Source organism: Sturnira hondurensis, unplaced genomic scaffold (assembly GCF_014824575.4).
Source record: "Sturnira hondurensis isolate 20B ecotype Veracruz unplaced genomic scaffold, ASM1482457v3 Scaffold0010128, whole genome shotgun sequence".
Lineage (NCBI taxonomy): Eukaryota > Metazoa > Chordata > Mammalia > Chiroptera > Phyllostomidae > Sturnira > Sturnira hondurensis.
Genome location: NW_028082759.1, coordinates 10,870,170 through 10,894,290, shown reverse-complemented (window position 1 = coordinate 10,894,290; position 24,121 = coordinate 10,870,170). Strand labels below are relative to the sequence as shown.

The window sequence follows — 24,121 nt, the reverse complement described above, 5'->3', positions numbered from 1 at the left end:
CGCCTGGTTGTTTAGGAAAGCAAGAGATTTGCTGCTTCAGACAGGGCTTTCTCTGTGTGAATACTGCTGAGGTGACTCCAAATCACAGCCCTTTCAGCTTCCCGTCTCCAGGGACAGTGTGAGGAGGGATTTCCCAAGTGGAGCCCTTAGGTGACTGGGATCACCTTATCCATGTCAGCATATGCACCAGTGTCTCTCGTCTTGTGTCTTTCTGGTCCACAAGGCCATCACTCAGCAGTCTGAAGCTGGGGGTTCCTAATATACTATCCAAGAATCACCTTGATAATATAAAAACAAATTTGCTTCTATGTATGGATATGATATTTTGTGGATAGAAGGTCTATAGTTTTCACCAGTTTCTGGGAAAAATCTATGCACCACCCCCTCAATAAAAGCTGATTAATTGTTGCTTTAGCTGGTTTTAGATAATGGTTTTAAGATCTGCAGCCATTTGAGATGGAAGAGCTTCCAGGGCATTGGCAATCATCTTTCAGCCTGCTTTGGGGTCTCCTCAGCTGTTCCTGTGTGCATGGAGTCGAGTGAGGTTGTCTTTAACCGTGCGATCCTGTGTCTCTGTTTCTACTGGTGGGAAGGACATACACTTGTGTGTTACACAGTCGTGTCAGGTATAGTTTTTAAAAATCTAATCCTGTGACATAAATAGAGCAGGAGGATATTATCCCTATTTGTAGTCGACTACACTGAGGCTTAGAGAAAAGCGTGAAAGGATGCTGCTAGTTTGCCTGTCATCTGAAAGCATTGGACCCTCCCACCAGTTCGTGCTCTGGTTACTTCTAAATACACGCCTAAAAAAAAAAGTCTTTTATTAGTTTATGGTGGATTGAGAAGAAAAAAACAGTTGTTTAACTGGCCTAACATTATTATTATCTCTCTAAAGGAAATAGATGGTGTTCAGATTGTGGATATCTTTTTTGCTCTTCCTTATTTTAGTGATTGTAAAACAGATTTTTATAGACATAATTTCTCCACAATCAAATAAAAACTGGCTCCAGCCCCAAGTCTTTCCTCTCTGAAGATCATACGAACCCTACCTGGTTATATTTTTAAGCGTGTTGGGTCAGGACAGAGCAAGTCACTGGCAGCTGGGAGCATCGCCTCATTTTTGTTAGATTGTTCTTTGGGTTTCAACGATGAGTGTCCTTGTAACTTACACTACCCAGCCTTAAAATTGCACATAAAAGTTTGCCGTGGATGAGTGGCGAATGCGAGATAAATCGAGAAGGTCAAGGGGAAAACTGTGCTAAGAGCTTCTCATAAATGAATTGTCATAAAAGCACAGAGATTTCTCCAAGTGACAAATTAACTTGAGATAGTGCTTTGCATTTTTAAGTAACATGTGATAGGGTAATACCATTTGTGTTCAAGCCAGAGGTAGGTGACCTGCGTATTCTACGTGTGCCATTGTCCAGTAGGGCAGAAAAGCAAGCCATGCTTGTGGAGATTGAATTGACTTTTATTTTGCAAAGGCATTGTGTCTGCGATTCAGTGGGCAGCGAGATGGTGTGTGTCAGTGCAGGCTGGCATCTGAGAGGAGGGCTTGGGGACATTTGTGCTTAGGAAACGTCTTATGAAGACCTTGTCCTGACTTGCATTACTCTCGCTTTACTCAAGTCACTGAAAAGGACATCAAGATATCAGTCACTTACTTAGTTTCCTGGCATTGGGTGGGTAGAAAAGGCATTAGCCAGTGGGGTGGTCGTTCCTGTTGTCAACAAGTCAGGGGTTTCATTACCATAACTTTGAGCAGCAGGTGACTCCATATTTCTAGGGAGAATGTGCATATTAATGTCATTTAGGCCACATTAATTTTAGGGTTTTGTACATCTCTGATTTGTTGAGCAGTAATGAGACTGAAGAGGATCTTGTCTTCACACAGTCTGTCCAGGGAGACCAGTGGGGCGGGTGAGGTCTTTGTGTTCTTCAAGCCATTGATGGCAGTATTAGGAGTTTACTACTAATATCTTTGCCCTCTTTATTCTTCTACCGAAGTTTTTGTTTTCTTTCTTTGACCTTTGGCCACAGGGAAGTTTTGCTCCAGGATTTTAATTTGTGGGGCCAAGACAGTGGGCATGATGTTAGCTAATTACCTTGAGTGCTGGTGGTTATGGACTTGACCTTTCAAAATCAGAGCGTGATGCCAAAGATCACGTTTGTACTTGAATGAGATTTTTTTGTTGCTTCCATCTCAGGGAAACCGTTGAGCACAGACACTGAGGAGATCAAGGGAGATGAGGTGCGGTGCTCTGTCTGCTTGGGAGTAGCTCAAGGCCACGTGCCTACTAGTCACTCCCGCAGCCCATGCTGGCAGTCTTTACGTTTCTGGGCTGAAGCAGAGTAGATTCATATCGTTGAGACTAGAATGGAGACTGAGGCGAAGCAGGTCTCTGGATTTCCCTGAGGTTTTTTTCCCTCCAAGTCTCTCCTGGTATCTATCTACTCTATTTTATTTTATTTTTTTAAAGAATTTTTTAAAATTTATTTATTTATTTATTTATTTTTAGAGGAGAAGGAGAGAGCGAGAGAGACATCAATGTATGGTTGCCTTTTGTGCGTCCCCTGCTGGGAGTTGGCCTGCAGGGAACTGGCCTGCAACCCAGGCATGTGCCCTGACTGGGAATTGAACCGCGATCCTCTGGTTCTTCTTTATTTTTCAACTTTAGTATATTGTTTCTTTCTCATAAGAAAAAACAACAGCACTCTGAATCTATGTATGAATAGATTCCTCTGGTGGAACCTAATATTATAGAATCTGTTTGTGTCTAAATAAAGAAGGTGAATCAGTTTTAACAGCCAGTCAGCTGACCCAGAAACTCAGTGGGTATTTTGAGGTTGTGTACTCACCTGTCTGGACAATTGAGGACTTTGGATATACGTAGGGTTAGGAAATACCCGTGCGATTATAAGGCTTGTTGTTTATGGTAAAAAATATTAGCCTTATGCTACAGTCCAGTGACTTAGGGCCTGACTTCAAAATAGCTTTGCCTTAATAATTTTAAAAAGCCCCTTTTTGGTATCTTTTAATTGAGATAAAATTTACATAACACAAACACTGTGAATATTTCTTTTGTTAAGAGAATTTAAGAAGGCTAATTGATTGAACACTTAGTTCTCATGTATTTGAATTCAGTGGCTGGTAGGCTAGAATGATGTGAAGCCAGGTCCTTTCCTTCAAGATCACAGACTCCTAAGGGGATACAAATATAAACAAACATTGATAGAGACATGGACAAGGTGCCCTGTGACTGCCAAGGATGTTTGCTGCACTTTCCTTTTTTAGGCTGCCTCTGAAAATAGTGGAATCTTTGCCGCTTGCTCCAGTTTTTGTAGTGACTTGTCTTTGATATGCTGCTGTTTTCTGTAAAGGATTTCATCTGAAAGAATTTTGTTAGCTATTTCATGCATCTGAATGTTTCTTCTCAGATTCAGATACAAATGTAAGTGGCAATGCCCAAGGCATGTGCCCTGACTGGGAATTGAACTGGTGACCTTTTGATTTGCTGGCCAGCACTCAACTGCTGAGCCACACCAGCCAGAGTTTTAGAGTGTACATTTTACTTTAAAAAAATTCTTCTTTAGTGTCTTATTTTGGTCCATGAAATGTAAAAATTGATGTCAATTGACTTTATTTTAGTAATCTATTTTATTCAAATCTTCCAACATGTTGGTCAAGTGTGAGAATGTAATTTTCATAGCTGAATTTTAAACCTTAACAGGAGTTTTATTTTCTCTCTCTGCGTGTGAATTGCTTAAAGGGCAAATGTATCTGGTTCCACTCTATGGTTTTATAGAAAGGTCCTTTCCTCCCTTCGCTATCTTGACAGCTGAGAAAATTAAGGGAACAATAAACAGACTGGTGTAAGGGAGCGGAAATTTGCCCAGTGCGCTGAGATCTGCTTCCTCCCTGGTGTGAAAGCTTGTATTTGTGGCCTACAAAGTGACGTTGTGTAAAAATGTGAAGGACAGGTGTTTACTCTGGCCTTGAGCAAGGTGAAAATTTGAAATGGAAGAGTTGGTCTCTGCATGTGGAGGAGGTAACTTGGAACTTGACCAGTCTGCCGGTTTTCTTGCCTACCGTTGAGGCTGGAGACTAAGTAAGGAGAAATAATTTCACAACTCATAATGTAGCTCTAAAGCCATTTTTTCTTTCGGTTGATGAATTTTAAGCGGTTGCATACATTTTCCATAAAATGTACTGCCTCCCGTTTACCTTTGACTAGAAGCCAACTAGAGAAGTATTCGGAAGGTTGTGAGCAACAATAGGGCAAACTGTTAGAAAGAGGCCTTTGTGGCATTCCTCAAGTGCGTGCTGGTGGGAAATGGCTGTAATTTGGCAGGGACGTGTTGGAAAATAATTTTATTTACTATTTAGAAATAACATAAATGAGCCTTGCCTTTTAGATTCACAGGTTCAAAACATTTAGTCATGCCTCACTAGCTCAATCTTTGCTCATTATGCTTTACATTGATGGAATTAACTGTGACACATTGCAGGGCTGGATCGGCTCCACGGCTCTGAAAGGCAGGGTTTGACTGAACGCTGGAAAAAAGTTCAAGATGCTGTTTAATGTCAGAAATGGAGATGTGTGAAATTTTGCATTTAGCCTAAAGTTGCTTCAAGAAAGTGCCCTGATGATAGAAGAGAAGATCATGAAGAATATCTGATTGTAAATGGCCTTTTGAAACTGAAAAAGAAACCAAGAAAGAGCAAATAATTTTCCAAAGTCGGGTCCTTGGTGTGTGCACTGGTGCACTGGCCATAATATGGCTGGTCTCCGGGGGGCGGGGGTGTGCTTCCAGTACTGTGCCTGCTAGTGCTGGTAGTAAACACATGTTTAATGGCCATTCGGCCCGGAAGCACCCAGTTTTCTGACTATCAAAGGACACACATGGATGAAGGTCAGAACTTCATGGTACTTGCTGTGACGCTCATGGTATTGAGAGAGCAGAGCTGCCTTCGTATAATGTCCATAATTTCCAAGGGATTCTTTGGAGGTTCTCTTCCGATTATTGTGCTTACCTTGTGCAGGGACCCTCTGCACACTTCTCCTCTGACTTTTACTGGAGTCACTGGCCTGTGCGTCAGTATTCATAAGGTTAGACAAGCATTTTGTATGGCGTTAAATCAACTGTCATTTTTTTTTAATGGTTAAGGGTAGGGAATTGAAAGTGAGACTTGAGTTTCAGTTTCAGCTCTGCCACTGTGTGATTTTAGTTACGTAATCTCTTTAAGTTTCAGTTTTGTTGTCTATAAAATGGCTATTCATTCACTCACTGAACAAATGCTAAGTAGTAATCTATGTGCCAGGGCTGTTCTTTGTGCTGGGAAGTGAGCAATGGGCACAGCAGGCCAAACCCCTGCTCTTGTGGTGCTTACATTCTACTCTGGGTAATGGAATATAAATTAATACAAGTTAAATATAGTCTATGTTGGGCTGTGGCTGGGTAGCTCTGTTAATTAGAATGTTGTCCCAGTATGCCAAGGTTGTGGTTCGATCCCCACTCAGAGCAGAGGAATCAACCAATGAGGATGAGTGTGTGAATTGGTAGAACAATAAATCCACATTTCTTACTCTTTCTCCCTTTTTGTATCTCTCTCCTTTACTCCCTCCCCCCCCGTCTCTCCAAATATATGTACTAGATGGTGACAGTTGGTACAAACAAAAATAAAACAGGGTTGGGGTGACAGGATTGAGTGACAAGATTGAGAGGCAGTTTCTGTTTTATGCGGGATAGACCGGGCAGGCCTCTGTGTTGAGGTGACAGGTAAGCAGAGACGTAAATGGAGAGAGGCATGATATATGAGGATACCTGGGGATGGAGGATCTCGGGGGCAACACGTCTGGAGGGCACTGCACAGTCCCTGAGAGCAAGCTAGGTATGTGTGAGGAGCAGCGAGAAGGCACCTGGAGCACAGTGGGTGAGAGCCAAAGCAGCTGGGATAGTGTCTGCCTTGCAGGGTTGCTTAGAAAGTTGGGTGAGATAACACTTATAATGTGCACTTTCACACATCAAAAGAATCATAATACACCATCACATGTGAGGATTATTTTAGGGATGAAAGAAGGGTTCAGTAGTATAAAATTTATTGATGATATACATCATCTTTTTAAATAAAAGGGAAGGAATTATGTAGTTTTTACCAAAAAGACATCTGATAAAATTTAATATTAACTACTGATAAAAAAAAGAAAAACAAGGCCCTGGCTGGTGTAGCTCAGTGGATTGAGCGTGGGCCTGCGAACCAGAGGATCGCGGTTCGATTCCCAGTCAGGGCACATGCCTGGGTTGCAGGCCAGTTACCTGCAGGCCAACTCTCAGCAGGGGATGCACAAAAGGCAACCATACATTGATGTTTCTCTTCCTCTCTCCTTCCCCTTTAAAGGTAAATAAATAAATAAAATCTTAAAAAACACAAACAAAAAACCCCCCCGAAAACAAGCCCTGGCTGGTATAGCTCAGTGGATAGCTCAGTGGATTGAGCGTGGGCCTGTGAACCAGAGGATCCTGGTTCAATTCCCAGTCGAGGCACATGCCTGGGTTGCAGGCCAGTTCCCAGCAGGGGACGCACAAAAGGCAACCATACATTGATATTTCTCTCCCTCTCTCCTTCCCTTCCCCTCTAAAGATAAAGAAATAAAAATTTAAAATATACATATATATATTAAAAATAAATAAAAAACAACTCGAAACATACTAGGAGCTGTTTCTTGGAGGATGTCTCTACAACCCCTGCAAACTAAAGCTGTCAAAGATGATTGGGAAATGTTGGATTAAACAAAGCTAAGCAGAGCTCTCTACTACAGGCTTTTTTAGAGCCTTAATCTGCATTATGTACTCTGTGAATATTCAAGAGGGATATTAAAATTGCTGCATTTCCACATTTATTTGAACATAGAACCCTAAACAATGACTATGATTTTTTTCCTTTCAGAAACATCTTACAAGCAGTTGTCATGTTGGGAAATATCACCTTAGTACTTGAAAGTTGCTTTCATTTACCTTCATAGTTCATTTTAATAAATCAGTACTCTTGATTTATTTTCAAGGTGCCTGCCATCTCTCTCCCTCTGCCTGTTCTTCCTCCTCTGTGATATGCTGCAACTCACTGGTTGGTTTTGTGGCTGAGACCCTCCCAAAGTCATAGAAATTACACTGGGTGTCTTGGCTAAAGAAGATAATTCTATGTGAGTAATGCAAAAACCTTAGGGATTAACTGAATGGGAATGGAAGATTGAAGGTTTATTTGACTCCACTTTTCCCAAAGCTTTTAAAAGTTTTGCTGTTCCCTGAGTGGAATTAAATCAACTTAATGGGTAGCTAGAGCATTACGTGGATTGGAGAATAAGGGTTCTACCTTTGTCTTCGCCATTTATCAGCTGCTTAATTTTGAGCAGGTCACTTAGCCTCTCTCTGACTCAGTTTTGTCATCTGTAAAATTCAGGGATCGGATTTAGGTTCATCCATTTTAAGATGCAGAGTTACTATTAATATACTTAATTGAATCAATGATGATTGAGGGCTTATGTAGAATATTTTGTTCCACTCTGCAAGTTTCCACATGTGGCCATAACCTTGTGTCTCAGTTCAGCTCTTTTGGAGAATGAAATTATTCAATAAATTGGCTCATTGTCTACTCCATGTATTTGAAAACTTGTTCAGTTGTTTGAGACTTCTGTCTTCCTTGATTGATTTGTTAATTACCCTTTAGGAAAGCACTTGCTTATAACGCAGGTCAATTAACTCAGCGCTATGGATGAATCCACACCTGCTGCATTTGTTTTACTGATGTAGGTAGAAATCCACGATGTGGATGTTAATTATCTTACCCCCAGCTCCCGCACATCCCGTGTTCATTTGGTGGCTTTGCTGTGTCTTTGGTGCACTCCCTGCCTGTTAGTTGATTTTTGAACTCAGCACAAAGAGCAGTCTAAATTCACTGAATTTATACCATCTGGAAATGAACTTTCAGTTTTGTTCCTCTGTTAAAATTAAGGATGCGACATAGCTATTATGTGGAAGGGTTGTAAGCATGGATACGATCTGATTACGCAGAGGTTGAATGTGTTAGAAGGAAAGCACTTGCCTGGGGAGAGATTTGAGTATGTCTGAATTGTTAACTGCCAACTTCCCCGTCTTTTTTAACAGGAGACATATTTTGTTTTGAAATGAGATGACAGCCAAGTGAATTGTCAAGGCCTAGTGAATTTTTAGCGTCCTTTTAATGTACTTGGGTTCCGTTAACCTTGCCTTCGATGTCATTCTGTGCATTACTGTTAAAGGACTCGGCTTTCTTTGAAGTCGCTGCCGGCGACATCATGATGGTAAAATATGAAAGGGTTCCCGGCAAAGCCCTTAGTGATACACAGCAATGCCTTATTACCCAATCAAAGCTTCTATGTGGGGGTGCCTAAAAAGGCAGCATGTAGGAGGGGGGTGTGATAATGAGCACTAAGATGGGAGAAGTATTTCTCATGAATTAGAGATGCCCTTTCATAATTCAAGAGTCACCGAGGGAGGAGAGGCTTGAAATCGCCCGAAAAGCGTCTGGGAGCAACCTGTAATTCTGCAGAGGCAGCTTGTGTCACTGCATCGCATGGTGATAAAACTGTGCATGTGGGTGTGTGGAAGGAGCAGAGTTCTTTTACTTGTAAAACCTCTTGTGGTTAAATGCCCAGAGATCTGATGATGAATTATACTGCAAGGCCCCAGGTGCTTAATAAATGATTCATTGATTAGCGTGAAGAAGGCACATTTGAAGGTACTGAGGAAATTTTAATATGAAGAGTTTGTTTATTTGCATGTGAAATGTTACCCTTTTTAAATTTATTTTTATTTTTTTCAACCACCGTTGACACTCAGTATTATTTTGTATTAGTCTCAGATCTTCAGCATAATGGTCAAACGTGACTTAAGTACAAACCGGTCCCCCGATAAGTCTAGGACCCACCTGGCACCACACATGTTATCCTTCACTGTTCATGTCCCACACTACTCTTCTTGTGCCAGGTCACGACCACTGCTATGCCTCGTTTTGGAGATTTAGTTCACATTGAGCTTCCCCTCACCCCATTGTTTTCCTCCCATGAAACATTTGTTATAAGAAAAGATATTGCATTCCAAGCCTTTAAGTTATGCATAGGTCAAAACACACTCATGGAAAGCCTCTTACAGGAACCTTTTACGGACCCATCTTTAAGTATATTGGACTACTGCAGAAAAATCATTACATTAATGAGTGGCTCATGATTTGGGGCTTGGGAAATCTTTAGACAGGAATCTTGAAAAGACATATTTGTACTAGGCTGTGACTTGAGTTGCTCTCCTGAATGCATCTAAAGAGGAAAAGTATTTACCTAATACTTAAAAGCACATCAGGACGAGCTGTATCTTGTTTCTTGTTTCTGTGTAGTTATGGCCATATGTGTTTACAACATGGAACCATGTCTTTTTCTTTTTTATATGATAATTGGCATTTCCCCAGGTTATTATAAACATAAACTTATTTGATGGTTGACGAAATTGTGGTAAATAGGGAGGAAGCCAGGATTTGTGTTGTGAACCTTATCTTCCCAGTGAGCCCTGATTATATGAGGTGTGTCTAAGACTAAATCAAAGTAACCTTTGGTCATAGAAAGGCAAAAACCCTGAACTTGGAACTCTCAGTGTTAGTCAGAGGCTCCTGGGAATATTGTGGGAGCAAGCACATATTTTAAAAAAGCACATATTTCAAAACACTATTTTGAAAGTGTTTTATGGCCCTCTCTTGGCTGTTTCATGTTTTGTTGTCATTAACTAATGTGAAGCTACTGATGCGTAGTTTCACATTTTTTTCTTTTGTGAAAGAACCATATGACTTACCATCTCATAGAGATGGAGGAATCCTCCTCTCTACTCTCTATTACCCAACGGGGGTCTCTTATTTCTGGCTGACATTCAGATCTCTAAATAAAGATTTTGGTTTTGCTTCTTTCTTTTTTTTTAAAGATTTTATTTATTTATCTATAGAGGAGAAGGGAAGGAGAGAAATATCAATGTATGGTTGCCTCTTGTGAGTCCCCTGCTGGGAACTGGCCTGCAACCCAGGCATGTGCCCTGACTGGGAATCGAATTGTGATCGTGTGGTTCTCAGGCCCGCGCTCAATCCACTGAGCTACACCAGCCAGGGCTGCTTATTTCTTTAAAATGATAAAATAAGTGCCATCTTCTTTAAAATGATAAAATAAGTGCCATCTGAGGAGAACCTATTTAGTGCACAGCAAATGGGAGGAGGAAAACTTAGTTTGGGTTTTGGTAGTTTATTCATGATTGTGGAACATTTTTTTATTCATTTCTATAGATTCTGAAAGTCTTGGAGTTCCTAGTAGTGCCAAGTGCTGGAGAAATTTTTTCTGCTCCTCCAATAGAGTGAAGTGAAAGCAAGGACAACCCAGCAGGAGGTTGAAGAACGCAGTCACAGGTAATGTCTTCTTTTACGATTACTATTGATCTGCGTTCAGTAATGTTTAATAATATACTTTGAAAAAGCCTACTTGAACGTACATATCCAAGTGAGCATTGTCTCGTTCACAACTGTCTTGTTGATAGGCCATTCTCTATCCTCTACTCCAAACATAAGACATTTTTTTCTGAATCTTGACCATCTAGTACTATACTTTAAAGCATTTTGTTTTCTAGGGTCGCAAATCTTAACCCTGTGAAGGGTGTATTTGGAAAGTAGTATGAACTTGTTTAGAACTAGGTTGATGAATCTGGGGACCTCTACCTTAAATAAAAACACAGAAGAAGCAATAACGTAATGAAACCAGTTTCATTTTGTAATTTATGTATGTGTTTGAAGGCTCATATGCTGTATTGAAAGTTATTTCTAAGAAGAGGTGACTCTAAGTTTTAAATAATGGTATTGTTAAAATAAGTGATTAGCCTTCATACTTTATAGAGAAGTATATATTATTTATTTGACTATGTGTATGTTGGTATTCTTTCTTATTAAAATCAATCAATGAGTATGTAAAAGGGTTCCTGTATTACTCATGTAAATAAGATGAGGTCTGAACTTCCTTATAAGGTATACCTCTAAGACTTTGTAATTCTTATCTTACTGTTGGTATGTTTTGCTTTTTTCTCAAAATGTTATTAGAGTGCTTGTTAAAAATGCACAAATGAGCCCCGGCTGGTATAGCTCAGTGAATTGAGCGCAGGCCTGCAAACCAGAGGGTTGCCAGTTCAATTCCCAATTGGGGCACATGCCTGGGTTGCGGGCCAGGTCCCCAGTAGGGGGTGCATGAGAGGCAACCACACCCTGATGTTTCTCTCCCTCTCTTTCTCATTCCCTTCCCCTCTCTCTAAAAATAAATAAATGTGATATTTTTAAAAATGCACAAATGACTAGGCCCAATCTAGAGTGTCAGAATTAGAATGGTGGGAGGCAGAGTTTAGAAACTGGCCTTTCACGAGTATCACCAAGGATCAACACCCTCAATGCAGTGCAGTCTTTCCTCCTCCAAATCTCTGCATTGTTTAGTTATTTCCTTGATTTTTACTTTAAATAAGACAATGCCAATATTCTTAGTATACCGTTTTGACGCAGGGTTATATACCCAAGCAGCTTATTATTAGGTCAAATTGAGACCGTGATTGAATATAAACTGTACTTTGAACTTTAAGTCTAAATTAAAAATGGATATATTTTTTCCTGGATGTAAATGAATAAATGTATTTTTGAGATCTAAATGCCAAATACTAAATCTTACGAAATGTCTTCTCTTCAAATTTACGAATAAGTTGTACTTCAGGGTTCTTATTCAAATCGAAGCTAAAGAATAATGGGGTGGATAAGCACTGGAGGCTCTGGGGTCTGAGCTTCACTACACGTATCATCCAGTCCAGCATTTCCCAGCAAACATGTGATGGAGGTTCTGCTGTGTAATTTGTGGTTCAAACAGAGGAAATCCTTTCTTGCTTGTGCCTTGAGATTTGTGAAGCTCCTTGAAACCTTCAAAGGAGGTATTAACATGAAACGAAGCAGGAGGCTTTGCTATGAAATTATTTTCATTACCATATACATTCTCGACATTCATATAAATTTATTAATTTTGCACAGTGTAAGCATTGTGTATAAAGTGTGTTATTTTATAGACAGTTTCAGTCCTACAAAGGGTTTGTAGGCTTGTTTATTCCTTTACTTTAAAAGATATTTACAGTGGTATAGTATTCTGTGCATATTGATATTGAGAGATAACATACTGTATGTAAAATAAACATGTGCCAATAGATTTATGAATTAGAGCTATTAATAAGGCTAATATTGTCTTTATTAAAATGATTTATTTGTACAAAATATTCCATTAAGTTTGTACTATAAAAATTGGGTTAAAATACACATAACACAAAATTTACCATTTTAACCATTTTTAAGTGTCCAGTTTAGTACCAAGTATATTTACTTAGTTGTGCAGTCAATCTCCAGAAAGCTTTCATCTTGGGAAGCTGAATCTTTACAGTGTGACGGACCTTCCCCTTCGCTCCTCCCTCTAGCCCTTGGCAACCATTCATTCCACTTTCTGTCTCTGGGAATTTAACTATTCCAGACACCCCATGTAAGTGGAATCACACAGTAGTTGCCTTTTTGCAACTGGCTGATTTCACTTACAATAAGGTCCTCAAGGGTCATTCCTGTTGTAGCGTGTGTCAGAATTTTCTTTCTTTTTAAGGCTGAATAGTATTCCATTGTGTGCACATACCATATTTTGTTTACCCATTTGTTTGTTGATGGGCGTTTGGGTTGCTTCCGCCTTGTGGCTCTTGGGGAAAAGTGCTGCTGTGCATGGGTGTGCTCATCCGAGTTCCTGTTTTCACATCTTTGGGGTCTGTGTCTAGAAGTGGGACAGCTGGATCATACGGTAGCTCTATTTTCAGTTTTTTGACTAACTGCCATCCTGTTTTCCACAGTGGCCACACCATTTTACGTTCCCACCCATAGTACACAGGAGTTCCAAGTTCTCCATGTCCTCGCCAACACTGAGAGATATTTTTTTTTTTTTTGGTGGTAGCTATCTTGATGGGTGTGAGGTTATATCTCAGTGTGGTTTTGATTTGTATTGCCCTAATAATTAGTCATGTTAAATGTTTCTGCATATGCTTGTTAACCATTTGTCTGTGTTCTTTAGAGAAGTGTCTAGTAAAGTCTCTTGCTCATTTTAAAAATCAGGGCATTTGTCTTGTTGAATTGTGGGAGTTGTTTCCATATTCTGGATATTAATCCTTTATCAGACATATAATTGGCAAATATTTTCTCCCATCCCGTGGTTTGCCTTTTTGTTCTGTTGATTATGTCCTTTGCATCGAAGCTGTACATTTTGATGTAGTTCAGTTTATTTTCACTTTCGTGGCCTGTGCTCCTCATGTCACATCCAGGAAACCATCGCCAAATCCACTGTTTTGAAGCTTTTGTTCTATTTTTCCCTCTAAGAGTTTTATAGTTTTAACTCTTATGTTTAAGTCTCTGATCCATTTCGAGTTAATTTTTGTGTATGATGTCCTGGAAGGATCAGCTTTGTTCCTTTGCATGTATGTATACAATTTTCTTAGCTTGATTGGCTTGAGAAGAGTTTGTATCTTTAAAAGCAGTTTCGGATAAGGAAAAACAGACAGTCATAAATGGTTATATTGTATCCATGGAAGAATTTTTATAATGTCCTCTATTTCTACTTAAGAAGATAATTTCAGAAACTAAAGAGCGTTACATGGATTTGAAGCTCACCTTAAACTGAGAATTAATAATTGTAGGTAGGCACAGGGGCTTTGTTTATATTTTATGTTAGTTATTCAGTGGGTGACAGCTTCATACATTTGGGATTTGATTATGGCAAACTCTGAGTTTGGTCTTCGGGGGTGGGGTGGGGTGTGTGTGTGCGCGCGCGTGCGCACCTGCCTCCTCTTACAGGGCTTTTCCCAGTTAACTCCATCCTGTGAGAGGTCCTCTAATGTTTTAGAGAGCTTTAGCTTCAAGGTTGCAAACAGAATCGACATTCTTATGACAACGAGTAGTCAGTAATAAATCCTGGGAACGTCTATAGCCAGCTTGAATCAATCACCTGACTGTGTAGCAAAAGTCACTTGGAACTTGTTTTTGCCTCTTAGCTCTAAAAAGCAGAATGTATGTTGACAGAATGATATTTACACTGATTTTGGAAAGGTCAAAAACCACATTGTGTGCCCTTAGAAGTGTGGTTATTTTGGGGGAGGACAGGAGGGTGTTGAGGGTGGGGTTCAGAGAATACAAAAGCAAACACGTGTGACTAAGAGGAAAGCCTGGGCAAGATCCTTCGAACGTAGAGGGAGCGGCTTAGGTGAGTGTGGGAGTGACGTGGGTAATGGAAGGCTCTAGCACTTAGGCGTATCACTTTCTTCAGAGGAAATCATAGCAGATACTAAAGGTAGCGCAGCAAGAACCACAAGTAAGAAATGGGCTTGAAAAGGGTTGAAGACAATTTGATATGAAACGTGAATGATAGTCCTGTGGAGGTGCTGTCAGTGGAATTCATCTGTTATGGATTTTGGATGTGAGACAGATAGCAGGTAGACAGAGGCAATTACAGGTATTCTGAGCTGTTGAGAGCAGTATTTGAATACAGTATTTCAGGGTTAAGAGCTGTCCACATGAGAAAAGAGTGGCCGTAAACCAGCATTAGAATGCTGTCTTTTCCAGTGTACTCGCCTGCCTGAGTCACACGGGTCTGCGGTGGTGAGAGCAGTGTTTTTCTGTGGCTTCCCTGGCTTTGTGTGGGACCAGTGGGAAACCATTTCCGAAAGTGGCTTTGAATAAAAATCGTCTCAGGATGGGCATGGGACTAGATTTTTTGAGTAAATAACACACACACACACACACACACACACACCCACCTAACAATGACTTCCGAGAGTCAAATAATGAAATCAGCTATGTAATGCTATCATTTCTAAAATTTGTTCATTCTACCCATGTTTTCACAATTTTATAGATTTTAAAGTTATAATCTATCTTTACATTTTTTGTGAACTCAGTCTTTTTGTTTATTCAGTCACTTTTGTCTCTAAACATGTTTCGGCATCCTTATAATTTCATTTTAGCTCAGTTTGGGTCTTCTCCACTTAAAAATTATTTACTTTTAGAGAGAGGGGAAGGGAGGGAGAAAGAGAAGGAGGGAAACGTCGATGTGAGAGAAGCATCTATCAGCTGCCTCTCCAATGCGCCCTGACCAGGGACTGAACCTGCAGCCCAGCCATGCACCCTGACCAGGAATTGAACTGGTGACTTCTTGCTTTGTGGGACAACGTCCAACCAACTGAGCCACACCGCTCACAGCTCTTCTCCAGTTCCGTATGTCTTCTAGTTGACTAGAATGGCCAGGATAAGTGTATATTGTTTATGTTTGGTTGTGTTTTCTATTTCATTTTCGACATCATTCTTGGAATACATTGCCTTTCTTGGTCATCAAGGGCACAGGGCTGCACTGAGCTGATGAACTCAGAGAACAGTTTCCAGTGATGTTCCTAGAGACCAGAGTGCCTCCAAAGGTGCTCCTTGGGTGAGCAGCAGGCAGCCTCTCCTGGGAAACGTATTAGAAATGTAAACTCTTGGATCAGAACTCTGAGGGTAGAGCTCAGAAATTTGTATTGAACAAGTCCTCTAAGTGCTTCTGGTGTATGTTAAAGTTTGAGAAGTGCTTTGGACACTCTCATTAGCAACTTACTATTGTCCAAGTCCAGCATTTTCAAGCCTTTGGTCTCCCAATCAAATAGATTAGGGGCTCTCAGATGTTGGTGTGCTCATGAATTGTCTGGGCAATTGAGCTTGTTTCAAAATTCAAGAAACAAGCTCAAGAAACAGTTCAAGAAACAGTTTTCCTTAACTGCCCTGAGAGTCTGATTCCATAGGCCTTGGATGACTCGGTTATCTGCTTTTCAACAAGCTCCCCCAAATACTTCTATCTATGATCTGGACCAATGGAGTCTCTTCGGTTTCCTTCAAACCCCAGAGTGATGTGATTTAAAATGGCTTTTTTTTTTTTTTTTTTTTTAGTTCAGTAGCTGAAAGCTTGGGTCCAGAACTTTATTTGCAAAATACAGCTTCGATTATTTTTCACTGAAGCCATTATGTTCTGATTTATTTCCTTGAAAAATATGATTCTTTCTTGCCTACCCAGATTATTGTCTGAGATTTTTCCGAGGCTTATCCTCATTAGCAAGGCAATTTGCTCACTAAAAGAGCTTTCTGATGCTTGTCAATTTAGAGACTCATTGTGTAGTTTTCCTATATAATTTATAAAAATTATTAATGAACTTTAAACACTGGTCCTTAAGAAGTACTACTTTTGAGATCTTTTTGTTCTTATGCTTATTCCCAATCTCTAAGCTTCTTCCCAGTGAATGGTGTTGCCCTCATCTCACTGTCATTCACATTGTTGTTTGTCCCTTTGATTTTTATGGCACAACCTAATGAGAACCATTTTTTGTGAGTTTTCCTCTTGTCTCATTGGCTGCTCCTTCTCTGTCTGTTTCATCCCTCTAGCCCTTGAATGTTGGTGTTCTCTAGGGAAGGCCCAAGTTCTTTTCCTTTCTCCACGTCTCATGGACTGCTTTCCCCTCAGGGCCTTGCTTCTGAGGGGCTCTGAGGTCCTTGTTCAAGTGTCACCCCAATGCCACTCTTTACAAAGTAGCATCTGACCCTCACAGCTCTCATCTGAACTTGGGCCCCATACAGCAAGCTGCCTACTGGATGTCTCACGGGCAGATCAGGTTAAGGCACCCGAAACTGAGCTTGTCATTCTCCTTTCCTGAAGTCTGTGCCTTCTCTCATGTTCTTTGTCTCAGTGAATGGCATCTCTGCCACCCTTTACACAGCCAACATTTACCTGGCATTTCCTACATGTCAGGTGCTGTTCTAAGAACTTTCATGTAACTCTTCACAAAATCCTTCGAGATAGATTCTGTTATTCTTATTATACAGAGGTGGAAACAGAAGCACATGGAGTTTAAGTAACTTTCCCAAGGTTGCAAGACTACTGATTGGTGGAGACGGACTCCCAGGCATGTAGTCCTAATTACTGTGCTCTGGGCCCTCCTCTTTCACCCTGTACTTCACCCTCTTTCCCTCTGCATGTCTGGCTCGTCCTCCTGAGCCCACCTTCTAAATCTCTCTTAAAAGTGCACTTCTGTTTTCATTTTAAGTGTTCTAATCCAGGCCTTGTGCCCCCACTGTTATAATTGGTGTCTTCTCTCCATACCTGTTCTGCCAAAGTCTTATTCTTCCAGTGCTAATCTCATCATGGCCCTTCTGCATTCTCCCCCAGCCATCAGTCATCTGGAACTGGGCAAGCGCTCTAATACCCGGTTCACGGCTGAGCAGGCCCCGCCTATTCTGAGGACTAGGACAGTTCTGACATTGAAAGAATCTCACCCTTTGAGTCAGATTGCTGAAAGAGTGCAGGCGATATCTGACTGGTACCTGACATTTTGAGGGTTAGGAAATCAAAGAGAAATGTTACCTTTTGATTAGTCTTTGCCTCTTTTGGTCTCTAATTTCTGTTTACTGTAATAAAAAAAAAATCGGAGTCTAGTCTGGCCCCGAGAGGGACTGCCAAAGGAAGAGTGATCTCAGTTCCATGCCAGTTCTGGGCTCCAGCGCAGTAAACGACGTGCACTCCCTGCAGTATGGCGTGTTCTCCTTTCTGCCCCGGGGCCTTTGCAGATGCTCTTCCCTGGCCCTGGAATGCTCTTCCCTCACTGCCCCATTGGCCTGGCTAACACTCCCATTTTCAGGTCTCAACTTAAATTTCACAACTGGAAAGATTTTTCTGATCCTATTTATCTTCCAGCGGTTGGGGTTGAGTGCTTTTTCGTATGGGCTGCCATTCCTTCCCCACCCACATGTCTTGCCAAACTTTGTCTTAATTGTCTCTTCAGTTGCTGCTTTTAGGCTGTAAATTGTGTCTTATTTATTTCTGTGTCTCTATTACCCAGCATAGGTGTTAAAGAGGTGTTGATTGTATGGAAGATTAAATGAGTATTTAAATGAGCTAATTGATTTCTGCCAATTTTGCCTGCTTCTTATTTTTGTACAATAAAGATCAGTCACCCAGGAGTAACTACCAGGATCAATGGTATAAACAATTTAGGAGATTATTCCACACATAAAATAAGTTTGGAAGTAAGCTATCTAAGCTTAGCAGAGTCGTTCCTTGAATGTTAGGGACCTGCTGTCTTTTTGCTCCACTCTTCTGGGTGTGCTCGGTGCCCCCTGCTCTCTTGTCAGCATGATTGCCAAAAGGCTGGCCACCTGCACGTCCTCATTCTAAAACAGACCGGAAAGGTCCAAAAGCAAAAGGGAGCTTTCTCAGCAGTCTGTCTGCTACCTACCCTCCACCCCTTTTGGGGCTTTCCTGAAAGGTCTTCCAGGGTTTCTCCTCATGCTCATTGACCAGGTGATATCATGGCATCGCTTCTAGCTGCAAAGGAGGCTAGGAGGTAGTTTTCTTACCCTTAGTTCTTTGCCGAGTGGTAAAAAGTTGGGGTTCTGTTAATAAGGAAAGGAGAGAATGGTTATTGAGTGGTAACTAGAAGTCTCTACATAGCTTAGGATGATTTTTTAAGGGTATTTTTTTAATGATTTTATTTATTTATCTTCAAAGGGGAAGGGAAGGAGAGAGGGATAGAAATATCAATGTATGGCTGCCTCTTGTGAGTCCCCTGCTAGGAACTCGCCTGCAACCCAGGCATGTGCCCTGACTGGGAATTGAACCGCCATCGTGTGGTTCACAGGCCCACGCTCAACCTGTGAGCTACACCAGCCAGGGCAGTATGATTTCTTCGTAAGTGATCACAGACGGTTTTAGTAAATAATTTGCTGATCAGTATGTCAGCACTTTTTTAAAGAAATAAATAAAATGAATTTGAAAGGAATCCTACCTATTTTTTATCTCTAGCCACTTTACATGAAATTATCAATCTTTTTATATTTTAGGAGATTTAATTATAGGCATCTAAAAAATCTAAATTATGAATCTTTATTATAGTTTTTTGGGGGTTGTTTGTACTTGTTGATGTAAGAGGATATCCTCACAGAGTCTCATTGAGATGTCCCTAGAATCTGCTGGTGTGAGTGTAATTTGCTAGAACATTTGGCAAAAGTTTTGGCAATAGTATCAAGGAAAAAGAGGAATCTTTATCTTTAATCTCTTTCTGTTCAATCTTCTGTAAATCTAAAATCTCAGTTCTATAAATTGGATTTTTTGAGCGTTTAATAACTTGGAAAAATGCTCAGGACAGTATTCAATGGAAAGAGTAGGAATCAAGATTTAATCCCAAGTCATTAAGTACTTTAAAAAATCCAATTAGTTGTTCATCATTTCACTATATGGATGTCGCAGATATATTATAAATTTACGCCTCTTATTATTGAACAGTTAGCTTGTTCTCCTTTTTCACTGTTAGGAATATTCTTTGATGAATGACTTAGTACATTTGTACATAACTTTTGTTTGGATTTTTGGGCTTTATAACAAAATTTATAGAAGAATGAACAGGAGAGATTGGAGATACAGATCTTGTATTTGTTGATATCGATTGCCAAATCTTGTGTCAAATGTGTGTACACACATATATTGTGCTTCTGATTTTGTAAAATTTATAAAATATTAGAAAATATAGAAAAAAGGTAAGAAAAAATATTAAAGCTTTAAAAATAGTTGATTTCTTTTAATGGCATTTTGAATGGTTTTTACTATCTTTATATTTCTGTAAATTTTTGCAGTAATTAAATATTGTTTTTATTTTAAAATTTTTTTATTTATTTATTTTTATTTATCTATAGAGGGGAAGGGAAGGAGAGAGGGAGAGAAATATAATGTATGGTTGCCTCTCATGTGTCCCCTGCTGGGAACTGGCCTGCAACCCAGGCATGTGCCCTGACTGGGAATCAAACCACAATCCTCTGGTTCACAGGCCTGTGCTCAATCCACTGAGCTACACCAGCCAGGGCTAAATATTGTTTTTATGATTTAAAAATAAATTCAGTTGAAACTAAATGATACTTTGTTTTGATGACCAGCTACTGCTTTGCTATTTAGGGTTTTGATATCAAAGTTGAAATCTCAATGTTGACGTTTTAATCAAAGAAGAAGTATATGGCAGATATATCCTATAGGATTTGTAATTGACATATTTGACATGTTTTCCTGAATTTGTTTGGAGATATAGTTTCTCCATTTTTCCTAGCAATTTAGACCAGTATTTTTTTCTTAGTGCCATTTGCTGTGGTTATTAAAAACAAAAGCACTCTTGGATTAATGAGCACACAATACAATATACAGATGATGGATAATAGAATTGTACACTTGAAACTTAAATAATTTTATTAACCTATGTCACCCCAGTACATTCAATAAAAATAAAAACAAAAGCATCACAAAACTTAAATTCTCCTATGCCATAGCCGCACTGTGCTATAACCTTTCTGTAGTCCTACGGTCACTTTTAGCATGCCATCATTTCCAAGGCACTGCTGTTAAATATATATGGATGTTTGTTTATAGAGACAAAGCTGGGAGGATCGTGGAGCGTATGGGTTCATATAATGGACTCTCAAACGAGATAAGGTGTCCCAGTGACCTATTTCATATTCATAGACTCTGTAGGCAGGAACAGATTAATTTTAGAGATACATTCCGGAATGTTAGGTTAGATAAAGAGAGAATGAAAAACATGTTAATTATATACCCAAAACAGTATCAGTTAAAAAACAACACTGAAAACAAACCCCTATATAAACAGTGTACAATTGGGGGTTTTGGAACCAAGGGGTGGGAATAAGGTTTGGGTTACGTTGAGGGGAGAGAGGACAGATGTGTGGGAACATTTTTGAGCAGTTTTCTGCAGGCTATTGAGTATGAGCACACTTCTTTCATTTAAAACCATACTGTGAACGGCTACTGCATTTTCCCTCTAATTCTGTTTCTCTCAATTGAGAAAATGATATGGGTAGAAAGTTATTAATACTCCATAGTTTTGTGTAAATGTATATTTTATTAAATATAACTATCTATAGGCTGTCTATATTTATTTGAAAAGTGGTATTTACTTTGAAGTAGAGTTTGGCAAACAGTGGTCCATGGACCAAATCTGGCCGCCTGCATGTTGTTTATACTCCACCTGATAAGCATAGTTTATACATTTTTAAGTGGTTGAAAGAAAAAAGACAAAGAAGAAAATGCATAGACAGAGAGAGTGTAAACGGATCCTGCAAAGCCTGAAATACTTACCGTCTGATTTTACAGAGAAAGTTTGCAAATCTTTAGTTTAAAGCTGTGGTTTTTAACCAGAGGAAATTTTGCCCTCAGGGGACATTTGGCTCCATCTCAGGACTTTTTTGTTTGTCACAAGGCAGTGGAGGTGGGGGTAGGGGTGCAACATCCCAGTGATACTGGCAAGCACTGGGTAGAAGCCAGAGGTGCAGCTGAACAGCTACAATGCACAGAATGGCTCCTGAAGACAACGAATTAACTGATCCAAGATGTTGACCAAGACTCCCCTTGCCCAAACTCTAGGTAGACTTTTCTGAGCCGCCTTCTTGAGTAGGCCTGGACCTTGGTCTGTCCTGTGTTTGGCCTGCCTAGCCTAGTTTTAATAAGAATTCTGTTGAGTCACTTTAGTGACTGATAACCCTTGATATCTGATCAAATTCTTTGTCCCCCACCCTTCATATCTGATCGCTTTGGCCTGCATTTAGCAAGAATCCTGGTAAATCCGTTTAGTAAGATCAGTTTAGTACGGATTTCCCTACCCTTCATGTCCCCTCTTCCTAATTTTCATTTTACTCATGTCCTTACTCTGCTTGTTCGTATAAATTTCCAGCTGTCTTTGTGTAACTGAGCAAACCAGGACCTATCCACATGGTGTCCTGATGCATGACCCAGCAATTAGTGTTGAGGGAAACAGGTTTTTATTTACAGGCTTCCAGCCTTGGGGTGGGGGTGCTGAGAGCACTCCTGCTCAGAGCTCTGTCTCCCATGAAACCAGCACTTTCCTTACTGCCCACCAGGCCATGAGCCAAAGCTATGCCCCCAAAGTCCCCATATCCTGATTTATTCCTCAGCCAGGTGTGCAAACGGTTCTCCATCCCCTCTGGGAGGTGCACTCGTGGGGTTCCTAGTCGCCACCCTCTCACAGAAGCTCCCTCCTTCAGGATCTGGGGTGTGTTGTCTGCGGCCTCCATGTCGTAGTCCAGGAAACATGTGCTGTGTTTTCTAGGCAGGTTTCCCAGCGGGTCTCCTCTTTGTCACTCCAGCTCTTAATACAAAACTGTGTGGCACCTCCTTACGTACCAGGAGAGCCCCTCTACCCTTTCAAACCCCATGGCTGCTCCCCTTCCTCTCTCTTAGCCAGCCCTTATTTTAAATGCTGACCAGGAGCTTCCTACATGACTCATATCTGGCCCCTCCCACAATGTGCCACTTTTGTCAGTTCACCTGTATCTTTTACCTTTTTTTAGCTGCCATCTTTAGTCAGGGCAAGCATTCTCAGTGTTCCCTGGGCCTCTGCCTCCCAGCCTCCGCACAGGCACTGTACAAACCACCGCCCCTGCCCCCACTGGCTACAGTCAGGAGTCACTGAATGCTCTTAAGAGTCATATCCACGTTTCTCCAAGGGCAGCCACATAGCTTTAACTTGCCATAGTTATGCGAAGTATCTGAATTGCTGTATCATTCACTATCCCCACTCCCCAGTCATGGATGTAGGGAATATTTTGGGGGACTCCTGCTTTGTATCCCATTTACTTGCTGTATTTGGAGTTCTGCCTGATCTCTCTCCCTTATCGCAATAGTCCTGAGCAAGCTCTTCCTTACTGGTTTAATGAGTGTCAGAATATTTTTCCTTTGACGACATCAGTGGTGTAGAGGTTGAGCAATACTGGGCTAAAGTAATGTTTGGTACACATATGAATTCAGGAACCACCTCTTCAAGCGACTCTGTAGCTCTCCCCACCCCTACCCTGGGGTTCCATTGTTTTGTAGGGAAGAGGGCCTGGCCGCACGCACAGGAACTGGGGAACAGTTGCCTTCCAGACTTGGAAGAGGCGAGTTGTGAAGGTATTTGACCCCAACAACAGAGGAGGGCAGTCTGGATAGGGGTGGGCATGTCGTGTTTGGCCCTGCCTCTATTCCTTGAGTTTCCTTAAGAATGAAATGAGGTTGACTCTGTGGGGATTTCATTATCAAGCTTTCCTCCTCAATCATTTTGGACTTGTTGGTGTCTTTATTAGAAGATGAAACATTGCTATCTTCAGTTCAAAGTAAAATGCTAAAAGGCAACTCTATGAGCTTATTAAAACAGGTTTAGACAGTTATTAAGCAATAAATAGGATTGATTACTGCATCTTTCCTGGTTTTCATTTAGAGCTGTGGTTGAAAAGGAGAGTGCACGCAGGGTTTGAGAATGCGCTTCTGTATTTCAGGGTAGAAGTTAGGAAGGTTGGAGATCTTCATTGGTGAGTGAGGGGCAAGAGAAAGCTAAAGGCAAAGAGTAAAGTTCAAAGCTGTAGCTTCACTTTACCCTCATTGTGTACCTGAGTCCCAGCTTCCTTTTCTTCGCTTGCTTCCTGAGAACTAGAGTCCTGGCATCTGTTTTATCTGCGTGGCTTTGCTATTATTTAAAGCTTCCTTCTCTGGCAGAAGCCTGGACGCTGTGTCTTTCCTACTGGTCTGGACATCTCTCTTTTTCACGTGAAGCCAGGCCTGCCCAGTATAGGTCTCGCCTGGTCCCCTGAACCACTCCAGCTGATAATTCAGATGGTTCCACAGCTCTGATTTCCTTTCGCAGCCTAATTCTCTTTGATCTTGTTATTGCTGACAGGGTTCTGATAAAGTAAGCCTAGTTCCAAAATGGCCCTAAAACGCGTATGCCTGCCAGTTGGAACTTATCTCTGTATTCCCCTCCACTTTCTGCATAGATTTTAACTCCCCCCCCCGGGAATCTTTCATTTTGATGATTGGGTGTCATAGAGTAGACCCTGCTACTGATTGTAGGTCTTCTATTATTGTCCGGTAAAATCTTTGCATAGAGACTT

General features: G+C 40.7%; 1 protein-coding gene across 3 annotated transcripts in view; it reads left to right on the top strand.

The window, feature by feature from the left end:
- Window positions 1-24,121, top strand: part of FHIP1A (FHF complex subunit HOOK interacting protein 1A) — a 194,596-nt gene that overhangs the window by 45,918 nt on the left and 124,557 nt on the right. For all 3 annotated transcript variants that reach the window (XM_037058406.1, XM_037058405.1, XM_037058407.1), the window contains one exon: window positions 10,358-10,477. The gene's annotated coding sequence lies outside the window, so the exon portion shown is untranslated. The remainder of the gene's footprint in view (window positions 1-10,357; window positions 10,478-24,121) is intronic.